General features: G+C 42.5%; 1 non-coding gene across 1 annotated transcript; it reads left to right on the top strand.

The window, feature by feature from the left end:
- Positions 1–4,556: 4,556 nt before the first annotated feature.
- Trnat-ugu (transfer RNA threonine (anticodon UGU)) lies at positions 4,557–4,631 on the top strand. Its single transcript has one exon. It is a non-coding gene; the product is annotated as a tRNA-Thr (tRNA).
- Positions 4,632–15,922: the final 11,291 nt, after the last annotated feature.

Consider the following 15,922-nt stretch of genomic DNA (forward strand, 5'->3'; position numbering starts at 1 on the left):
AAGATATATCACATAGTGACTTATGAAACAATATCATTGCCAATAAGAAAACAGAAATAGAAATTCATTACTACAGATAACAGTGAACCGCAGTACCTCCACTAAGAGTGACACAACTTGTTAGTATGCACTGTACAACTGATTCAAAAGAAGCTCTAACGTTCTCCGTAAAATCTGTACAACACGACATTGACGTTTTACTACTCATGATTATTGGGCAATGTCATCCATACAGGTAAATAAAGTAGGAAGATTGGAAAGTGCACCAAATTTTACTTCAGCTACACTTTCTAAAGACAGCGTCAACGCCACCAGAAAACAAAGTCGTCTTACATTAGTCTCGAGTTACTTCAACGAGCACTTGGCGGTTTAAATTTGGATGTAAGGGAAAAGATATTCAGGAATGTTAATTTGCTTAACATGATAATATTCCATAATCTCTTCTATTACAGATACAATCCTGCAAGGAATCTTTCCTCTCTTGATAAGTTTCATTACAAATGTACGGTATATAGAAAGGACTTCGAACTAAACTTCCATACTTAATGTTGACTATCTGTCAGACTATAAAGTTATGTAGCTAAAACTAACAAGTAAATATCCAGAGAAAGATTGTGAACGAATTCAGTTTGTTAGGATGTCGTACTAAATGATATGAAGACTAACAACTTTAGGGATAAACTGATGGTGGTGAACTGTAATAATGTTATACATGCAGAACATATTCTAAACTCGAACGTAATGAGGTACCTCGAAGAGAAACATCGATCATGTGAAAACCAACTCGCACTTCTCTCACACGACACCTTGAAAGCAGTGAATCAAGGCAGTCAGGTAGAAGAAATATTCCTCGAGTTCTAGAAAGCTTTTGACTCAGTATCACATATATACTTATTACCAAAAGCACGAGCATATTGGGTACTGTATCAAGTGAGCAAGTAATCGTGGACAGAGAGTTACTGACAGATGTAGAATGATCTTCGGGTGTGCTCCAGGGAAGCTATACTTTTTATTTGTTAATCACCTTGCAGACAATATTTTTTAAGTAGCTTCAGACTTTCCGAAGATGATGCAGTTAGTTATCTGAAACACTGCCTGAAACTAAGTTGTTCAAATTTTTAGTCATGTGAAAGTGGTGCAAAGATTGGCAACTTGCTTTAAATGTTTAGAAATGTAAAATTTTACACTTAACAAAACGAAAAAACGCAGTACCCCATTACTATATCAATGTGTCCAGGGCACCCATATAATAATTTGCAGGGGGGCTAAATCTGGGGGTGTGGAGTATTGTTAGTACTTTGGAAGACGACTGGCGACTTGTAAGTAGTCATAAGAAATTTCATTTCTGACCCTGTTACAAATCTGCATATTACCGACATTTCAATCATTTTCTTGAAAGAAAAACACCTGCATACACTATATTTTTCTCCTTTCCCTCAGAGGTATGAGAGCCCTTGCAATGAGTTAATTGGGACCACTCAACTCATACAAGTACCTAGTGTAACATGTTGTAGGGCTATGAGATGGAACAATGACCTATTCTCAGTTGTGGCTGAAACTGGTGCAAGACTGCAGTTCATTGGTAGAATACTATGGAAATGCAACCGGTCTACAAAGGAGTCTGCATACAAAACACTCGTGTGATCCATCCTAGAAATTGCTCAAGTGTGCAGAATCTGTACCAAATGGGATTAACCGAGAATACCGGACAGATACCGAGATGGGCAGCACAGATGGTCACACCTATGTTTGACCCATGGGAGAGTGCCATGAGGATGATGAAGGAACTGAACTGGTGGACCCTTGAAGTGTTGAATCGAGGAACATATTACAGTTCCCTACTATCATTCCCATAGGGACTGCGAAGACAAGATTAGACTAATTACAGAGTGCACAGGGACATTTACACAATCATTGTTTCTGTTTTCCATAAGTGAAGGGAACAAGAAAAAGCCCCAACAACTGGTACAATGGGACATACTCTCTGCCATGCACTTCACTATGGTTTGCAAAGTAAGATGCATCAAAAATGTTGAGAATAACTTTGACAAATTTATCACCAACTTTCCGAAATTTTTAATGCCACCTGCCTAATGATTATAAAACTAAAGAGACATGGACATAAAATCTTACATAAGTGGTTCCCACCTCATTTTCAGAAAATAAGATTCAGTGGTGATTTGCCATGATAAAGTTAAAACTGTTAATGCAGACAAGGCAGCTCAATTATCCCCAAAACACAATACACATTAGAAATTTAGCTAACCGGATGTAGGGCAAGTGTTGACTATATTGAAGACTCATAACAAACTTAAGGCTGTTTAGACTACTATTAACACAGAATTAGGTACATGCAGAAACTGTGGAAAACTACAAACTATACTGAATGCATGTGAATTCAATATCTTTTTTGTTAGTGCCAGAAAGGCCTTTTTCCTTAATCCTGGTAGTAAGATGTCAGACCATACTGACTGTTCATGCCAGACAGTTTCTGCAAAACGTTGTGATCAGTGACATAAGTAGATAATATGTGGTAACATTAAATCAATCACAAAACTGAGCTGCCTGGAAATGGAAAAAAGAACACATTGACACCGGTGTGTCAGACCCACCATACTTGCTTCGGACACTGCGAGGGGGCTGTACAAGCAATGATCACACGCACGGCACAGCGGACACACCAGGAACCGCGGTGTTGGCCGTCGAATGGCGCTAGCTGCGCAGCATTTGTGCACCGCCGCCGTCAGTGTCAGCCAGTTTGCCGTGGCATACGGAGCTCCATCGCAGTCTTTAACACTGGTAGCATGCCGCGACAGCGTGGACGTGAACCGTATGTGCAGTTGACGGACTTTGAGCGAGGGCGTATAGTGGGCATGCGGGAGGCCGGGTGGACGTACCGCCGAATTGCTCAACACGTGGGGCGTGAGGTCTCCACAGTACATCGATGTTGTCGCCATTGGTCGGCGGAAGGTGCACGTGCCCGTCGACCTGGGACCGGACCGCAGCGACGCACGGATGCACGCCAAGACCGTAGGATCCTACTCAGTGCCGTAGGGGACCGCACCGCCACTTCCCAGCAAATTAGGGACACTGTTGCTCCTGGGGTATCGGCGAGGACCATTCACAACCGTCTCCATGAAGCTGGGCTACGGTCCCGCACACCGTTAGGCCGTCTTCCGCTCACGCCCCAACATCGTGCAGCCCGCCTCCAGTGGTGTCGCGACAGGCGTGAATGGAGGGACGAATGGAGACGTGCTGTCTTCAGCGATGAGAGTCGCTTCTGCCTTGGTGCCAATGATGGTCGTATGCGTGTTTGGCGCCGTGCAGGTGAGCGCCACAATCAGGACTGCATACGACCGAGGCACACAGGGCCAACACCCGGCATCATGGTGTGGGGAGCGATCTCCTACACTGGCCGTACACCACTGGTGATCGTCGAGGGGACACTGAATAGTGCACGGTACATCCAAACCGTCATCGAACCCATCGTTCTACCATTCCTAGACCGGCAAGGGAACTTGCTGTTCCAACAGGACAATGCACGTCCGCATGTATCCCGTGCCACCCAACGTGCTCTAGAAGGTGTAAGTCAACTACCCTGGCCAGCAAGATCTCCGGATCTGTCCCCCATTGAGCATGTTTGGGACTGGATGAAGCGTCGTCTCACGCGGTCTGCACGTCCAGCACGAACGCTGGTCCAACTGAGGCGCCAGGTGGAAATGGCATGGCAAGCCGTTCCACAGGACTACATCCAGCATCTCTACGATCGTCTCCATGGGAGAATAGCAGCCTGCATTGCTGCGAAAGGTGGATATACACTGTACTAGTGCCGACATTGTGCATGCTCTGTTGCCTGTGTCTATGTGCCTGTGGTTCTGTCAGTGTGATCATGTGATGTATCTGACCCCAGGAATGTGTCAATAAAGTTTCCCCTTCCTGGGACAATGAATTCACGGTGTTCTTATTTCAATTTCCAGGAGTGTATATATGCCTTAGCAAATTTTGTGACTAATTACATAATGTTGTTAATATTACATCCTCTGTGCACATTAATAAACTGGTTATTTGCTAGTGGTATTTTCCAGAATGTCTAAAATAGGTAATCGTTGTTCCCCTATATAAAATGTTGACAAACTTGTACCAATAATTATTATCCAGTTTCTCTGATTCCAGTATTTCCCACAATAATTGGAAATGTGTAAAACAGGAAATTTTAATCTCTTTCCCAAACAATTTGGGATTTGCTTGGGAGATTAAAAGTATTCCTCCTAATGAGACAAATATGTATTAGCTTTTGTACGTTCACAGAGAAATTATGTTCTTGGAGAAGACACGTGTTACACTGAGATATTTTGTTTTGTTCATCATTAAAATTTGCAACTGTGATCATAATAAGTAGAAAGAATTAGAACTGTTTTTGTTACAGTATAATGAGTAATAAGTATGATGGGAAACATCTATAAGGCGCACTATGAATGTAGTGGTGTGGACATGTTGGGAATGTGGTCTCACGGGGAGCATGCAAGGGATATGTCCCTGAAGGCGCACTCCTCTGTGCCCTTGGTGGCTCAGATGGATAGAGCGTCTGCCATGTAAGCAGGAGATCCCGGGTTCGAGTCCTGGTCAGGGCACACATTTTCAACAGGTCCCCAATGAAGTATACCAACGCCTGTTTGCAGCTAGGGTGTCCATTTAATTATCATTTCGTTCTTGAAAATGTTATTTCTTTTGTATACTCCTCTCTTGAATCAAAAGATTGTACACAAATTCCTCTAGTTGATATGAGTAAATAACTTGATTCTGTTAACCATCAAACATTACTAGAGAAAATATGGAATAAATCTCATTACAACTGGGAGCTCTTCCTCACAGAATCCTATCTCAGTAATGGAAAACTACAAAAATGAAAAGTTGCAGTTTCTGAGCGTTTCCGAAGGCATTATCAATGTAGCAGTGCTTGGACCACTGCTACTTATCGTAATTTTCATGCAATGTAAGTCTGTAATTTGTGGTGTAAACTTAATTTCAAAATATTTTGCTGATTTTTAATTGAGACAATGTTCATTTTGGTCTTTGGTCATGGGGAAGGGGTGGTCAATAGAGAGAATGTGCTTCACAGGTAATCTGAGTGTTACCTAAAACGAAAAAGTATCTCTTTTCTTTATAAATATTGAGGTCATCAGTTTTTCAGTTTAAGTGAATAAGTTGCTAGGAAAGAATCACAGTTCACCAGTTACTTTGTTTATCGAGTTCGAAAATAACGTACATCCTAGCAATGGTTCGACTGTACCATGCTTATATTGGCAGTAGAATTTAGTTTCACTTTCACACTGAAGTTTACCATTGCTGCATTGCTTTTCCAAACCAAACTATCATATGATAACTGTTCACAGTAGCCTTAACAGTTGTTAAATAATAACAGAGCCCACCATTGGATGTTACCGACCAATAATGATGATACTGGTATGTCCACTAATTTCATGTGTAATTATGCATACTCTCCATGAACAAAAAAAAAAAAACTGGTTAATCACCCACTGTTGCCCTACCAATCGAAATAAAACTTTCAAACTCAAGTGTTATCAGCATCTGAAAATTCTATCTTTCTTGGTGCGACTCAACTGCATATGATCTTTGCACATGAAACCTGGACTATGGTGGCATTAGCCTCTCATAGTCATGTGATAATGTTTGGGCACTGCTGAAAAAAGCAACACCTCCTGCTGGCTGAATGTTCCAGAGAACCAGTGATACATAAGGAATATGACTGACTACATCATACCATTATGTATAATTGTACCTCTTAAAATGAGGATGGCACAACATTAATAAATTCTAGAAAATCTGTGAATAAATAAAAGCTGCAAAACGAAGAGTTCCAGAAGTTATCAAGTACTTGATTTGAAGTTAATGTACGAGCTAATAATTATGAAAAGACTGTGAACATTGTTTTCAGGCCATCCATTATTGAAACTGAGTCCACATCTATTATACTTCTGGGTATGAATCTGGATTCGAAATCAACTTGGAGGAGTCTTGCAGAATATATAGATATAGATATGGCTTTATTTTCTTGAGTATTTTCATAGAGCCAGAGAATTATTTTATCTGGTTGTAGGAAGCCATTTGATACATGCCCGGAATATCTTATAAGTATTATTTTAAACAGTTAAATACAGGCATTACTTGAGTAAATTTCTATCTAGATAATTCCTAAAACAACTAGATAATTTAAACATTTGTTTTTGCAAATAAATTAATTGCAGATAAAGGGACTATTCATCCCTGTGAATATAAATAATTATTTGTTATTTATTATCCATCATTTAAGTTATGAATAGATAGACTTCCACTGCATGTTCTTTGTTTATATCGTGATCTGCACTGTGTCATGTATAACCTGTATTAGGTCCTGACATGTAGCAATCTTTCTGTTTCATAAATATTTAATTAATGCTAGATATGGCAGCATGACTTGGTGGCCGACTGGGTAAGCGCCAGACTACAAATTGAAAGCTCTGGACTTTCTTCACTGGTAGATCTTAGGTTTCTTCCTGTCACTTATCGCTTATTTTTTCACCAAAAATTATTTGTAAATGTGAAAAATACCACTTTGCACTATGTTTCTGAGTTTGTGTTAAATTTCAGGCCCCCCCTATAAACTGCAAAAGTTGGTTTAGAGGTGGTGGGGATACCAACACTAATTGGGTTAGGTTTAGTAAAGCACTGTGCTGTTCAAATCAGCATTAGTGTACCTTGTACCCCTACTAGCCATTCGCTTCCCTATTCCACTCGTTAATGGAATGTGAGAAAGACGAATGTCTATACACCTCCTTAAGAACCCTAATTTTTCTCATCCTGTCTGTGTAGCCCATGTGCAAAATGTACATTGGTGGCAGTAGTATCGTTCTGCAGTCAGCTGAAAATATGATTCTGTAAATTTTCTCTATAATGCTTCACAAAAAGAACATCTTTTTCCTACATGGAGTCCCACTTGATTATGCAAAGTATGTCTGTGATGCCCGCTTATTATTGAGCCTACAAGTAACAAAACGAGTAGCATGCATCTGAATTGATCCAATGTTTGCCTATAATGAGACTTGGTGGGGATCCCAAACAGTCGAGCAGTACTCAAGAATGTGCTGCACTAGAGCTCTACACAGCAAAGAGAGCTTCACTCCAAGTTTAAACGCAGCCAAAACCTCTCAGACAAACAGAAGCTAAACGATGTCAAAGTTAGCGTAAGGAGGGCTATGCGTGAAGCGTTCAGTGAATTCGAAAGTAAAATTCTATGTACCGACTTGTCAGAAAATCCTAGGAAGTTCTGGTCTTACGTTAAATCAGTAAGTGGCTCGAAACAGCATATCCAGACACTCCGGGATGATGATGGCATTGAAACAGAGGATGACACGTGTAAAGCTGAAATACTAAACACCTTTTTCCAAAGCTGTTTCACAGAGGAAGACCGCACTGCAGTTCCTTCTCTAAATCCTCACACAAACGAAAAAATGGCTGACATCGAAATAAGTGTCCAAGGAATAGAAAAGCAACTGGAATCACTCAATAGAGGAAAGTCCACTGGACCTGACAGGATACCAATTCGATTCTACACAGAGTACGCGAAAGAACTTGCCCCCCTTCTAACAGCCGTGTACCACAAGTCTCTAGAGGAACGGAGGGTTCCAAATGATTGGAAAAGAGCACAGGTAGTCCCAGTCTTCAAGAAGGGTCGTCGAGCAGATGCGCAAAACTATAGACCTATATCTCTGACGTCGATCTGTTGTAGAATTTTAGAACATGTTTTTTGCTCGAGTATCATGTCGTTTTTGGAAACCCAGAATCTACTATGTAGGAATCAACATGGATTCCGGAAACAGCGATCGTGTGAGACCCAACTCGCTTTATTTGTTCATGAGACCCAGAAAATATTAGATACAGACTCCCAGGTAGATACTATTTTTCTTGACTTCCGGAAGGCGTTCGATACAGTTCCGCACTGTCGCCTGATAAACAAAGTAAGAGCCTACCGAATATCAGACCAGCTGTGTGGCTGGATTGAAGAGTTTTTAGCAAACAGAACACAGCATGTTATTATCAATGGAGAGACGTCTACAGACGTTAAAGTAACCTCTGGCATGCCACAGGGGAGTGTTATGGGACCATTGCTTTTCACAATATATATAAATGACCTAGTAGATAGTGTCGGAAGTTCCATGCGGCTTTTCGCGGATGATGCTGTAGTATACAGAGAAGTTGCAGCATTAGAAAATTGTAGCGAAATGCAGGAAGATCTGCAGCAGATAGGCACTTGGTGCAGGAAGTGGCAACTGTCCCCTAACATAGACAAATGTAATGTATTGCGAATACATAGAAAGAAGGATCCTTTATTGTATGATTATATGATAGCGGAACAAACACTGGTAGCAGTTACTTATGTAAAATATCTGGGAGTATGCGTGTGGAACGATTTGAAGTGGAATGATCATATAAAATTAATTGTTGGTAAGGCGGGTACCAGGTTGAGATTCATTGGGAGAGTGCTTAGAAAATGTAGTCCATCAACAAAGGAGGTGGCTTACAAAACACTCGTTCGACCTATACTTGAGTATTGCTCATCAGTGTGGGATCCGTACCAGATTGGTTTGACAGAGGAGATAGAGAAGATCCAAAGAAGAGCAGCGCGTTTCGTCACAGGGTTATTTGGTAACCGTGATAGCGTTACGGAGATGTTTAATAAACTCAAGTGGCAGACTCTGCAAGAGAGGCGCTCTTCATCGCGGTGTAGATTGCTCGCCAGGTTTCGAGAGGGTGCGTTTCTGGATGAGGTATCGAATATATTGCTTCCCCCAACTTATACCTCCCGAGGAGATCACGAATGTAAAATTAGAGAGATTAGAGCGCGCACGGAGGCTTTCAGACAGTCGTTCTTCCCGCGAACCATACGCGACTGGAACAGAAAAGGGAGGTAATGACAGTGGCACGTAAAGTGCCCTCCGCCACACACCGTTGGGTGGCTTGCGGAGTATAAATGTAGATATAAATGTAGATGTAGATGTAAACACGGTCTCCTTTACAAATGAGCTACACTTTTCTAGAATTCTCCCCAATAAACCGAAGTCTACCGTTCGCCTTCCCTACTACCAATCTGACATGTTTGTTCCATTTTGCTTTGCAGTGTTACGTTCAGGTATTTAATTGATGTGACTGTGAGCACATCACTAATACTACTTTCCAACACCATCGGTTTATTTTTAGTAGTCGTCTGCATTAACTTACATTTTTGTACATTTAGAGCAAACATCGCACCAAGTGGAAATTTTGCCTAAGTCATCCTGTACCAACAGTCACCCAGTGACGAAACTTCCCGTACAATACGGCGTCGTCAGCTAGCAATAACAGATTGCCGCTCACCCTACTCATCAGATTGTTTATGTGTATAGAGAACAAGAATGATCCTATCACACTTGCCTGGGGCACTCCTTATTGATTGATCTCTGTTCAATATTCGCTGTCATGGGTAGCATATGGTTCTATTACCTAAGAAGCCTTTTAGCCAGACTCACATCTGAGAGAGTATTCTGTATGCTCAGAGCTTAGTTAACAGTTTTCAGGGAGGCACTGTGTCAAATGCTTTCTGGAATTCTAGGAATAATGAAGCTGCCTGTTATCATTCATTCATGGTACACAGGACATCATGAGAGAAAAGGGAAGCTGATTTTCGTACAAGTGATGCTGTCTAAATCTGTGCTAATTTGTGGACAGAAGCTTTTCTGTCTTAAAGAAATTTATTATATTCGAAATCAGAATGTGTTCAAAACTTCTGTAGCAAGCCAACGTTAAGGATACTCGTCTGTAATTTTGCAGGTCCATTCTTTTACCTCTCTTATTCACTGGAGCACCAAAGAAACTGGTATATGCACGCGTATCCAAGTACAGAGATATGTAAACAGGCAGAATACGGCGCTGCATTCGACAACGCCTATATAAGATAACAAGTGTCTGGCGCAGCTGTTAGATTGGTTACTGCTGCTGAAATGGCAGGTTGTCAAGATTTAAGTGAGTTTGGATGTGGTATTATAGTCAGTGCACGAGCAATGGGACACAGCATCTCGGAGGTAGCGACGAGGTGGGGATTTTCCTGCACAACCATTTCGCAAGTGTACTGTGAATATTACGAATATGGTAAAACTTCAAATTTCCAGCATCGCTGCGGCCTGATAAAGTTCCTGGAAGAACAGGACCAATGACGACTGAAGTCCAACAATTCCACAAACTGCTTGAGATTTCAGTTCTGCTGAAAGCCCTGTAATGGTGTGAGGCATGTACAATTGGAGTGATATGGGACCTGTGATCTGTCTAGATATGACTCTGACAGCTGACACGTACATAAGCATCCTATGTGATCACCTGCATCCATTCATGTCCATTTAGATGGACTTGGGAAATTACAGCAGGACAATGTGATGCTCCACACGTCTAGAATTGCTCCAGAGTTGCTCCAGGAACAATCTTCTGAGTTTAAACACTTCTGTTGGCCACCAAACTCCCCAGGCATGAACACTAGTGATCAAATCTGGGATGCCTTGCAAAGTCCTGTTCAGAAGAGATCTCCACCCCCTCGTACTCTTACAGATTTGCGGACAGCCCTGCAGGATTCATGGTGTCAATTCCCTTCAGCAGTACTTAAGACATTAGTCAAGTCCATGCCAAGTCATGCTGCAGCACTTCTGCATGCTACTGGGGGCCCTAGACGATATTAGTTAGGTAGGTGTACCAATTCCTTTCGCTCTTCAGTGTGTATGAGAATCACCTGCAATTTTTCCCAGTTACTTGAATCTTTGTGGTGGGCAAGAGATCCACCGATATATGCAAGCTATGTAAGAGGCTAAAGACAAAGAATACTCTCTGTAAAATCAAACGGGGCTTCCATCCAGACCTAGTGAGTTATTTGTTTTCAACTGTTTGAGTAGTTTCTCAGCGTCAGGAATGCCTATTTCTATGTCCTCCCTAAGGGAGTCTACGCAGCAGTCTAACAATGGTATGAACGTACGAGTCTCTTACATGAATGATTTCTTAAACAAGAAATTTAGAGATATAAATACATGATATCGCGGTAATATATATTGATAAAATTCTCTCTATCTTTCAGCTGCGTCAAGTGGTTTAAAATCCGTGAACTTTTGGCCAAGTACTCATCGGGCATTGTCATGTGGTGACTGTTTCTTGGTTGCTGTTACTGTCCTAAAGTAGTTATGCTGCCTTCTGTGTTGTCACTGCTGCCCGCTCCAACGCCATATAAGGTAATGCCCGCCACACCCGTTTCAGCCTTCCAATGGCTGAGTCCTAAGCTGTGGTTAGCTGTAGGCCGCCATTTTTATTGTGGATAATGTCACAAAATTTGCTCATCAGCTAACAGAAAGTGTGAAATGAGCCACCATACAGTGCAGATGCATTTCCCAGACTCTATTTTTGGAAGCCATGGACCACATAGATCGAGCCCAATGCGAGCTCCCCACTGACACATAAGGAAGTTTATTTGGGGCTCTCCATTCGTTTTCTTCTCCACGTAGTACACTGGCCTGCAACCGTGAAGAAAGTTGGCTTCATTCTGGACACAAGTCAATTCTTTTCTCGCAATCACATAATCGGTCGATGCGCTTACCACTGTGGAGTGCATACCTTTCAGAGAAGTGATCAAGTAGAACTATTGTACAAAACACCACCATTGCAATCACCAGTTTATAGACATTGGAAACATTTCATTTGTCAGTTGTTCATTTAATCTTTTGTGTACAATACATGTATTTACTCCAAACATGTAGTTTATCAATTCATGTGACCACACTGTCATCATTGCCTTGGTCCTGAACGTAGTTCATGTGTCCGACAGTAAAGTTGGGGCAGGATATAACAGACATGTAAGTGGGGAAAGCATGCATTTCCGTTGCACTTGTGATTTACAGGTTAAACACATGGTGACGAGTGACATGGAACTGTGAGTGGTCTAACCGTTATGTCATTGCGTGCAAACAGTGATTTATTTGTGGACAAACCATAGAGACGTAGACGCTAATGCAAGAACGCAATCTTGCAGGAACTGCAAATGACAGTAGATGAGTTGTTAGTGTGCAAACAGAGGCTGAAGTGCGAGCTACAGGGACTCTCCCCATGCACAGATTCTGCTCACCAAGAGCCACCTATGGAAAACTACAGTGCATAAATCACAGCCACACTAAAACTACACTGTTATTGGAGCAGTGGCAAGCACAGGACAAGTGTTGGCTAGACTGCCACCCTTTTTGGCCTCGTGACGCAATCATGTGACATCACCTGAGACACATGTCAAATTTGGACAAGTTGTGAGCCAGCTAGATCAAGACAAACTGACTGAAATGTGGAACATAATCACTGCCCCGTTAGCAAAGTCTGCATACAGGCAACTAAAGGAGGAGTTAATCTGTTTAATTTCATAATTACTGGAACAACGGGTGCATCACATGTTGCACAAAGAGCATAGCAGCGACAAGAGTCGATTTCAGTTCCTGCACCACCGGCAGAGACTTACAGTCAGACAAGGTTCCAGACTCACTGTTTAATTCTAGCTAGATGCGCAGCCTCCCAGCACAGGTGCAAGTGGTCATCACCACACAGACAGAAGTGTAGCTGGAGGTTGTCAGAGAATTGGCTGATTGGGTGCATGACATGTTGACAATGGCACCCAATACCGCTGCCACGGGACCCCATGATGCTGTAGCCTCGCCAGGAATTTCACTCTGTAGTGACACATGTCTCCTGGAGCCACTGCCTCAGATGGCGATGACCTGCGCCACTTAGTTCAGAATTTGGCTATGCAAGTAGCAGCACTAAGTATACAGGCCAACAGGTTGGTGCACACACAGACAGAGGGCAGCAGACACCATAGCAGTAGTATGTCCAGCTACTGCCAAACCTGCTAGTGCAACTGGCAAACCAGTACCAGTTGTTCGTCTGGTACGCCACCTGTGTCTGAACAGCAGCCAAGTGACTTTTGCTTGTATCATGCTCACTTCAAGAATAAAGCAACAAAGTGTCAGCCTCACTGCTGAAACCCAAATGTCAGCTGCAACCAGATCTAGGCGCACTGGGCTGTAGTACAATATCCAGGTGTCTCTTCATAACAGAAAAGGCTGGCAATGTGAAGTATCTTGTGAACACAGGTTCCAATCTATCTCTATATCCCAATCTATACTACAAGACTGCTGGAAGGCTGAGTCACTTTCTCTTACAGCAGCAAACAATTCAACCATAAAAACCTGTGGCACACATTACCAAAATTTGGAGCTTGGGCTGTGGCACATATTGGTGTGGACATTTATTGTGGCTGATGCCAATGAGCCAATCCTGCATGCAGATTTCGTAGGCCACTACAACTTACTAGCCAATATCATGAATGCCCAGCTGGTAGATTCAACAACGTAGGAATCTTTGTTCAGTGAAGTGACCCAGACCGTATGTAGACATCATGAACAAATTTCCTGAACTCACTCGCCTATATGTTGTACTGAGGGACATCGGATATTTGATGGTCCATCACATCATACCTACACCTTATCCACCCACATATGCTGTCTACATTGAGTTGTGCCTGAGTGTCTCATGATAGCAAAGGCAGAGTTCAATGTCATGTTGTGACAAGGCATCATTTGACCATCAAGCAACCCATGGCTTCTGCCATGCACTTAGTCCCCAAGAAAGACATTTTGTTGTGACCATGTGGGGACTAACACACCTTAAATGTACAAATGGTGTGGTACACACCTACAGTATTTTAGTCACATCTTGACAGGTTCTGTTATATTTAGCAAAACTGACTGCATGAAGCTGTTCACACAGATTCCTGTGGTGCTTGAAGACATTTAGAAAAAAGCAAGTTTCACGCTCTTGGAGCTTTTTGAGAGCATTTATATACCGTTTCGTCTTTCGAATTCTACCCAGAGCTGGCAGCATTTCCTGGATAGCATCTTGTGAGGCTTTCAACAGTGTTTTGCAGCATTGGGGTAAAGGCAGTTATGGTGCAGTTTTAATTTATTCAGGATGGCAGACTCTCTCTTTCCCCCTCTGGGAAATCCCCAGCCCTGTGGGAAATCTCCAGCTCTAGCACCTCGCCATCTACAATTCTGGGACGCTTTTGATACCAAATTAATTGACTAATTAATTAAATTGATCAATAAATTACCCCTCCCCCTTTGGGAAATCTTCAGCCCATTGGAGGGTCCCTCCTCCTCCTCCTCCTCCCCTCTTGGAAATCTTCAGTCTGCCCCATCACTTCACCCTCCCTTCACCCCTCTCCCCACCCCTCCCTCCACCTCCACCCCTACTGTCAACTCCTCCCTCCACTCCATTCCCTTCTCCTCTCCTCCCCCTCACCTCCCTCATCTCCCCTCCCCCCTCTTCCCTCCCCCCTTCCTCCCTCTCCCCACTTCTCAGAAAAATGACAGGAAAATCAAAAAGCAGTAGAAAATCAAAATTGGTGGGGGAATACAAATATTCTTTATAAATTCGAATTTTGTTGGTAAATTCAAGTGGTAACACAGTACACTGCAGAGAATAAAATGATAATAATAATAACTAATAAAACATTCTCTATTTTTAAAAAGTTAATGTGCAAATCGCTAATGGGGCAGAATGTAGGATACCATCTTTATTTCATCGGTTTTGGAATACTGGCACAGTCCAACTATGACATTAGAATCCAAGGTGGTCAAACCACAATACTGACACAGTCTAACTACCCTCCTCCTACCGGCATGAAATTGAAAAATTGGACAGAAATTAAAAAATCAGATGGAAAATTCAAATTTGTTCCTCTGACTGAGAAACACAGAAGTTGGGGAGGGATAGTTTCCATTGATTCAGCACTACAGAGTAGCTCTAGCCAGTCTCGTGAACAACTGTTGGGTGTAGAGAAGATGCTTTTGCTATTAGTCTAGCACTATATAGTTGTTCCAGCCAGTCTAGCCAATAACCCTATGCAGGAAAAATGGGTAATAATAATATGACAGCTCATATCACTGTAGCCTCCTTCTGATCTGCAAATGAGCAGCTGCTGGGAAGAACATAAGGATGGATAACAATATTAGGACACGGTCCAACTGTCTCAGAGATGCTATAAATTGATGTATATACAGGAGTCTTGTAGCAATAACATTGTGGAATGAAACATACTTATACCTATTTACGAGTCACAAGTAGCATCCTAGCCAACAGAAACATTGGAAATACAGCGTACGATGCATTTTATGAGTGTAATGCTCATTATCTTACGTAAATAGTGGCATCTAAAGACGAAAAAATTGTCCAGTCGTCTCCATTCTAGTCCAGCGCCGTCTGCCTAACGTATTGTGTATTGGAAGAGCTGACAGGTTGGAGCCTTTCTTTGTACCAGTCAGCCACAAGACGCTAAACCGGGACTTCCAGTCAGACAAAGCCCTGTGGTTACACCTGCTGCTGTCTGTGGATGGGCCTCTCTAACTCCTAGCACACTGCGAGACAAGCAGGATATATTCGAATTGCAATTCAATCCCCAACAATCGGAAAGCTTTAACTGCTGTCAGGTATCGTGACAAGATGTGTGGGCCCAGACTTTGTACTGATGGACGATAACTCTCGATCTCATAGAGCACAGGTGACTGAAGTTTACTTGGAAATGGAAGATATTGCATGCATGGCGAGGCCTCCTCACCCTACTGATTTGAATCCCGTAAACCATGTCTGGGATGCTCTAGGAAGATGGCTTGCATCATGTCAGCATCCACCAACCACTCTTCAAGATTGCGAGCAGCTCTTCAGGAAGAATGGGTGTGACTGCCTGCCGCGGGGGGTAGCCGAGCAGTCTAGGGCGCCTTGTGACGGTTCGTGCGGCTCCCCCCATCGGAGTTTCGAG

Source organism: Schistocerca serialis, chromosome 3 (assembly GCF_023864345.2).
Source record: "Schistocerca serialis cubense isolate TAMUIC-IGC-003099 chromosome 3, iqSchSeri2.2, whole genome shotgun sequence".
In the NCBI taxonomy this organism is placed as follows: Eukaryota; Metazoa; Arthropoda; class Insecta; order Orthoptera; family Acrididae; genus Schistocerca; species Schistocerca serialis.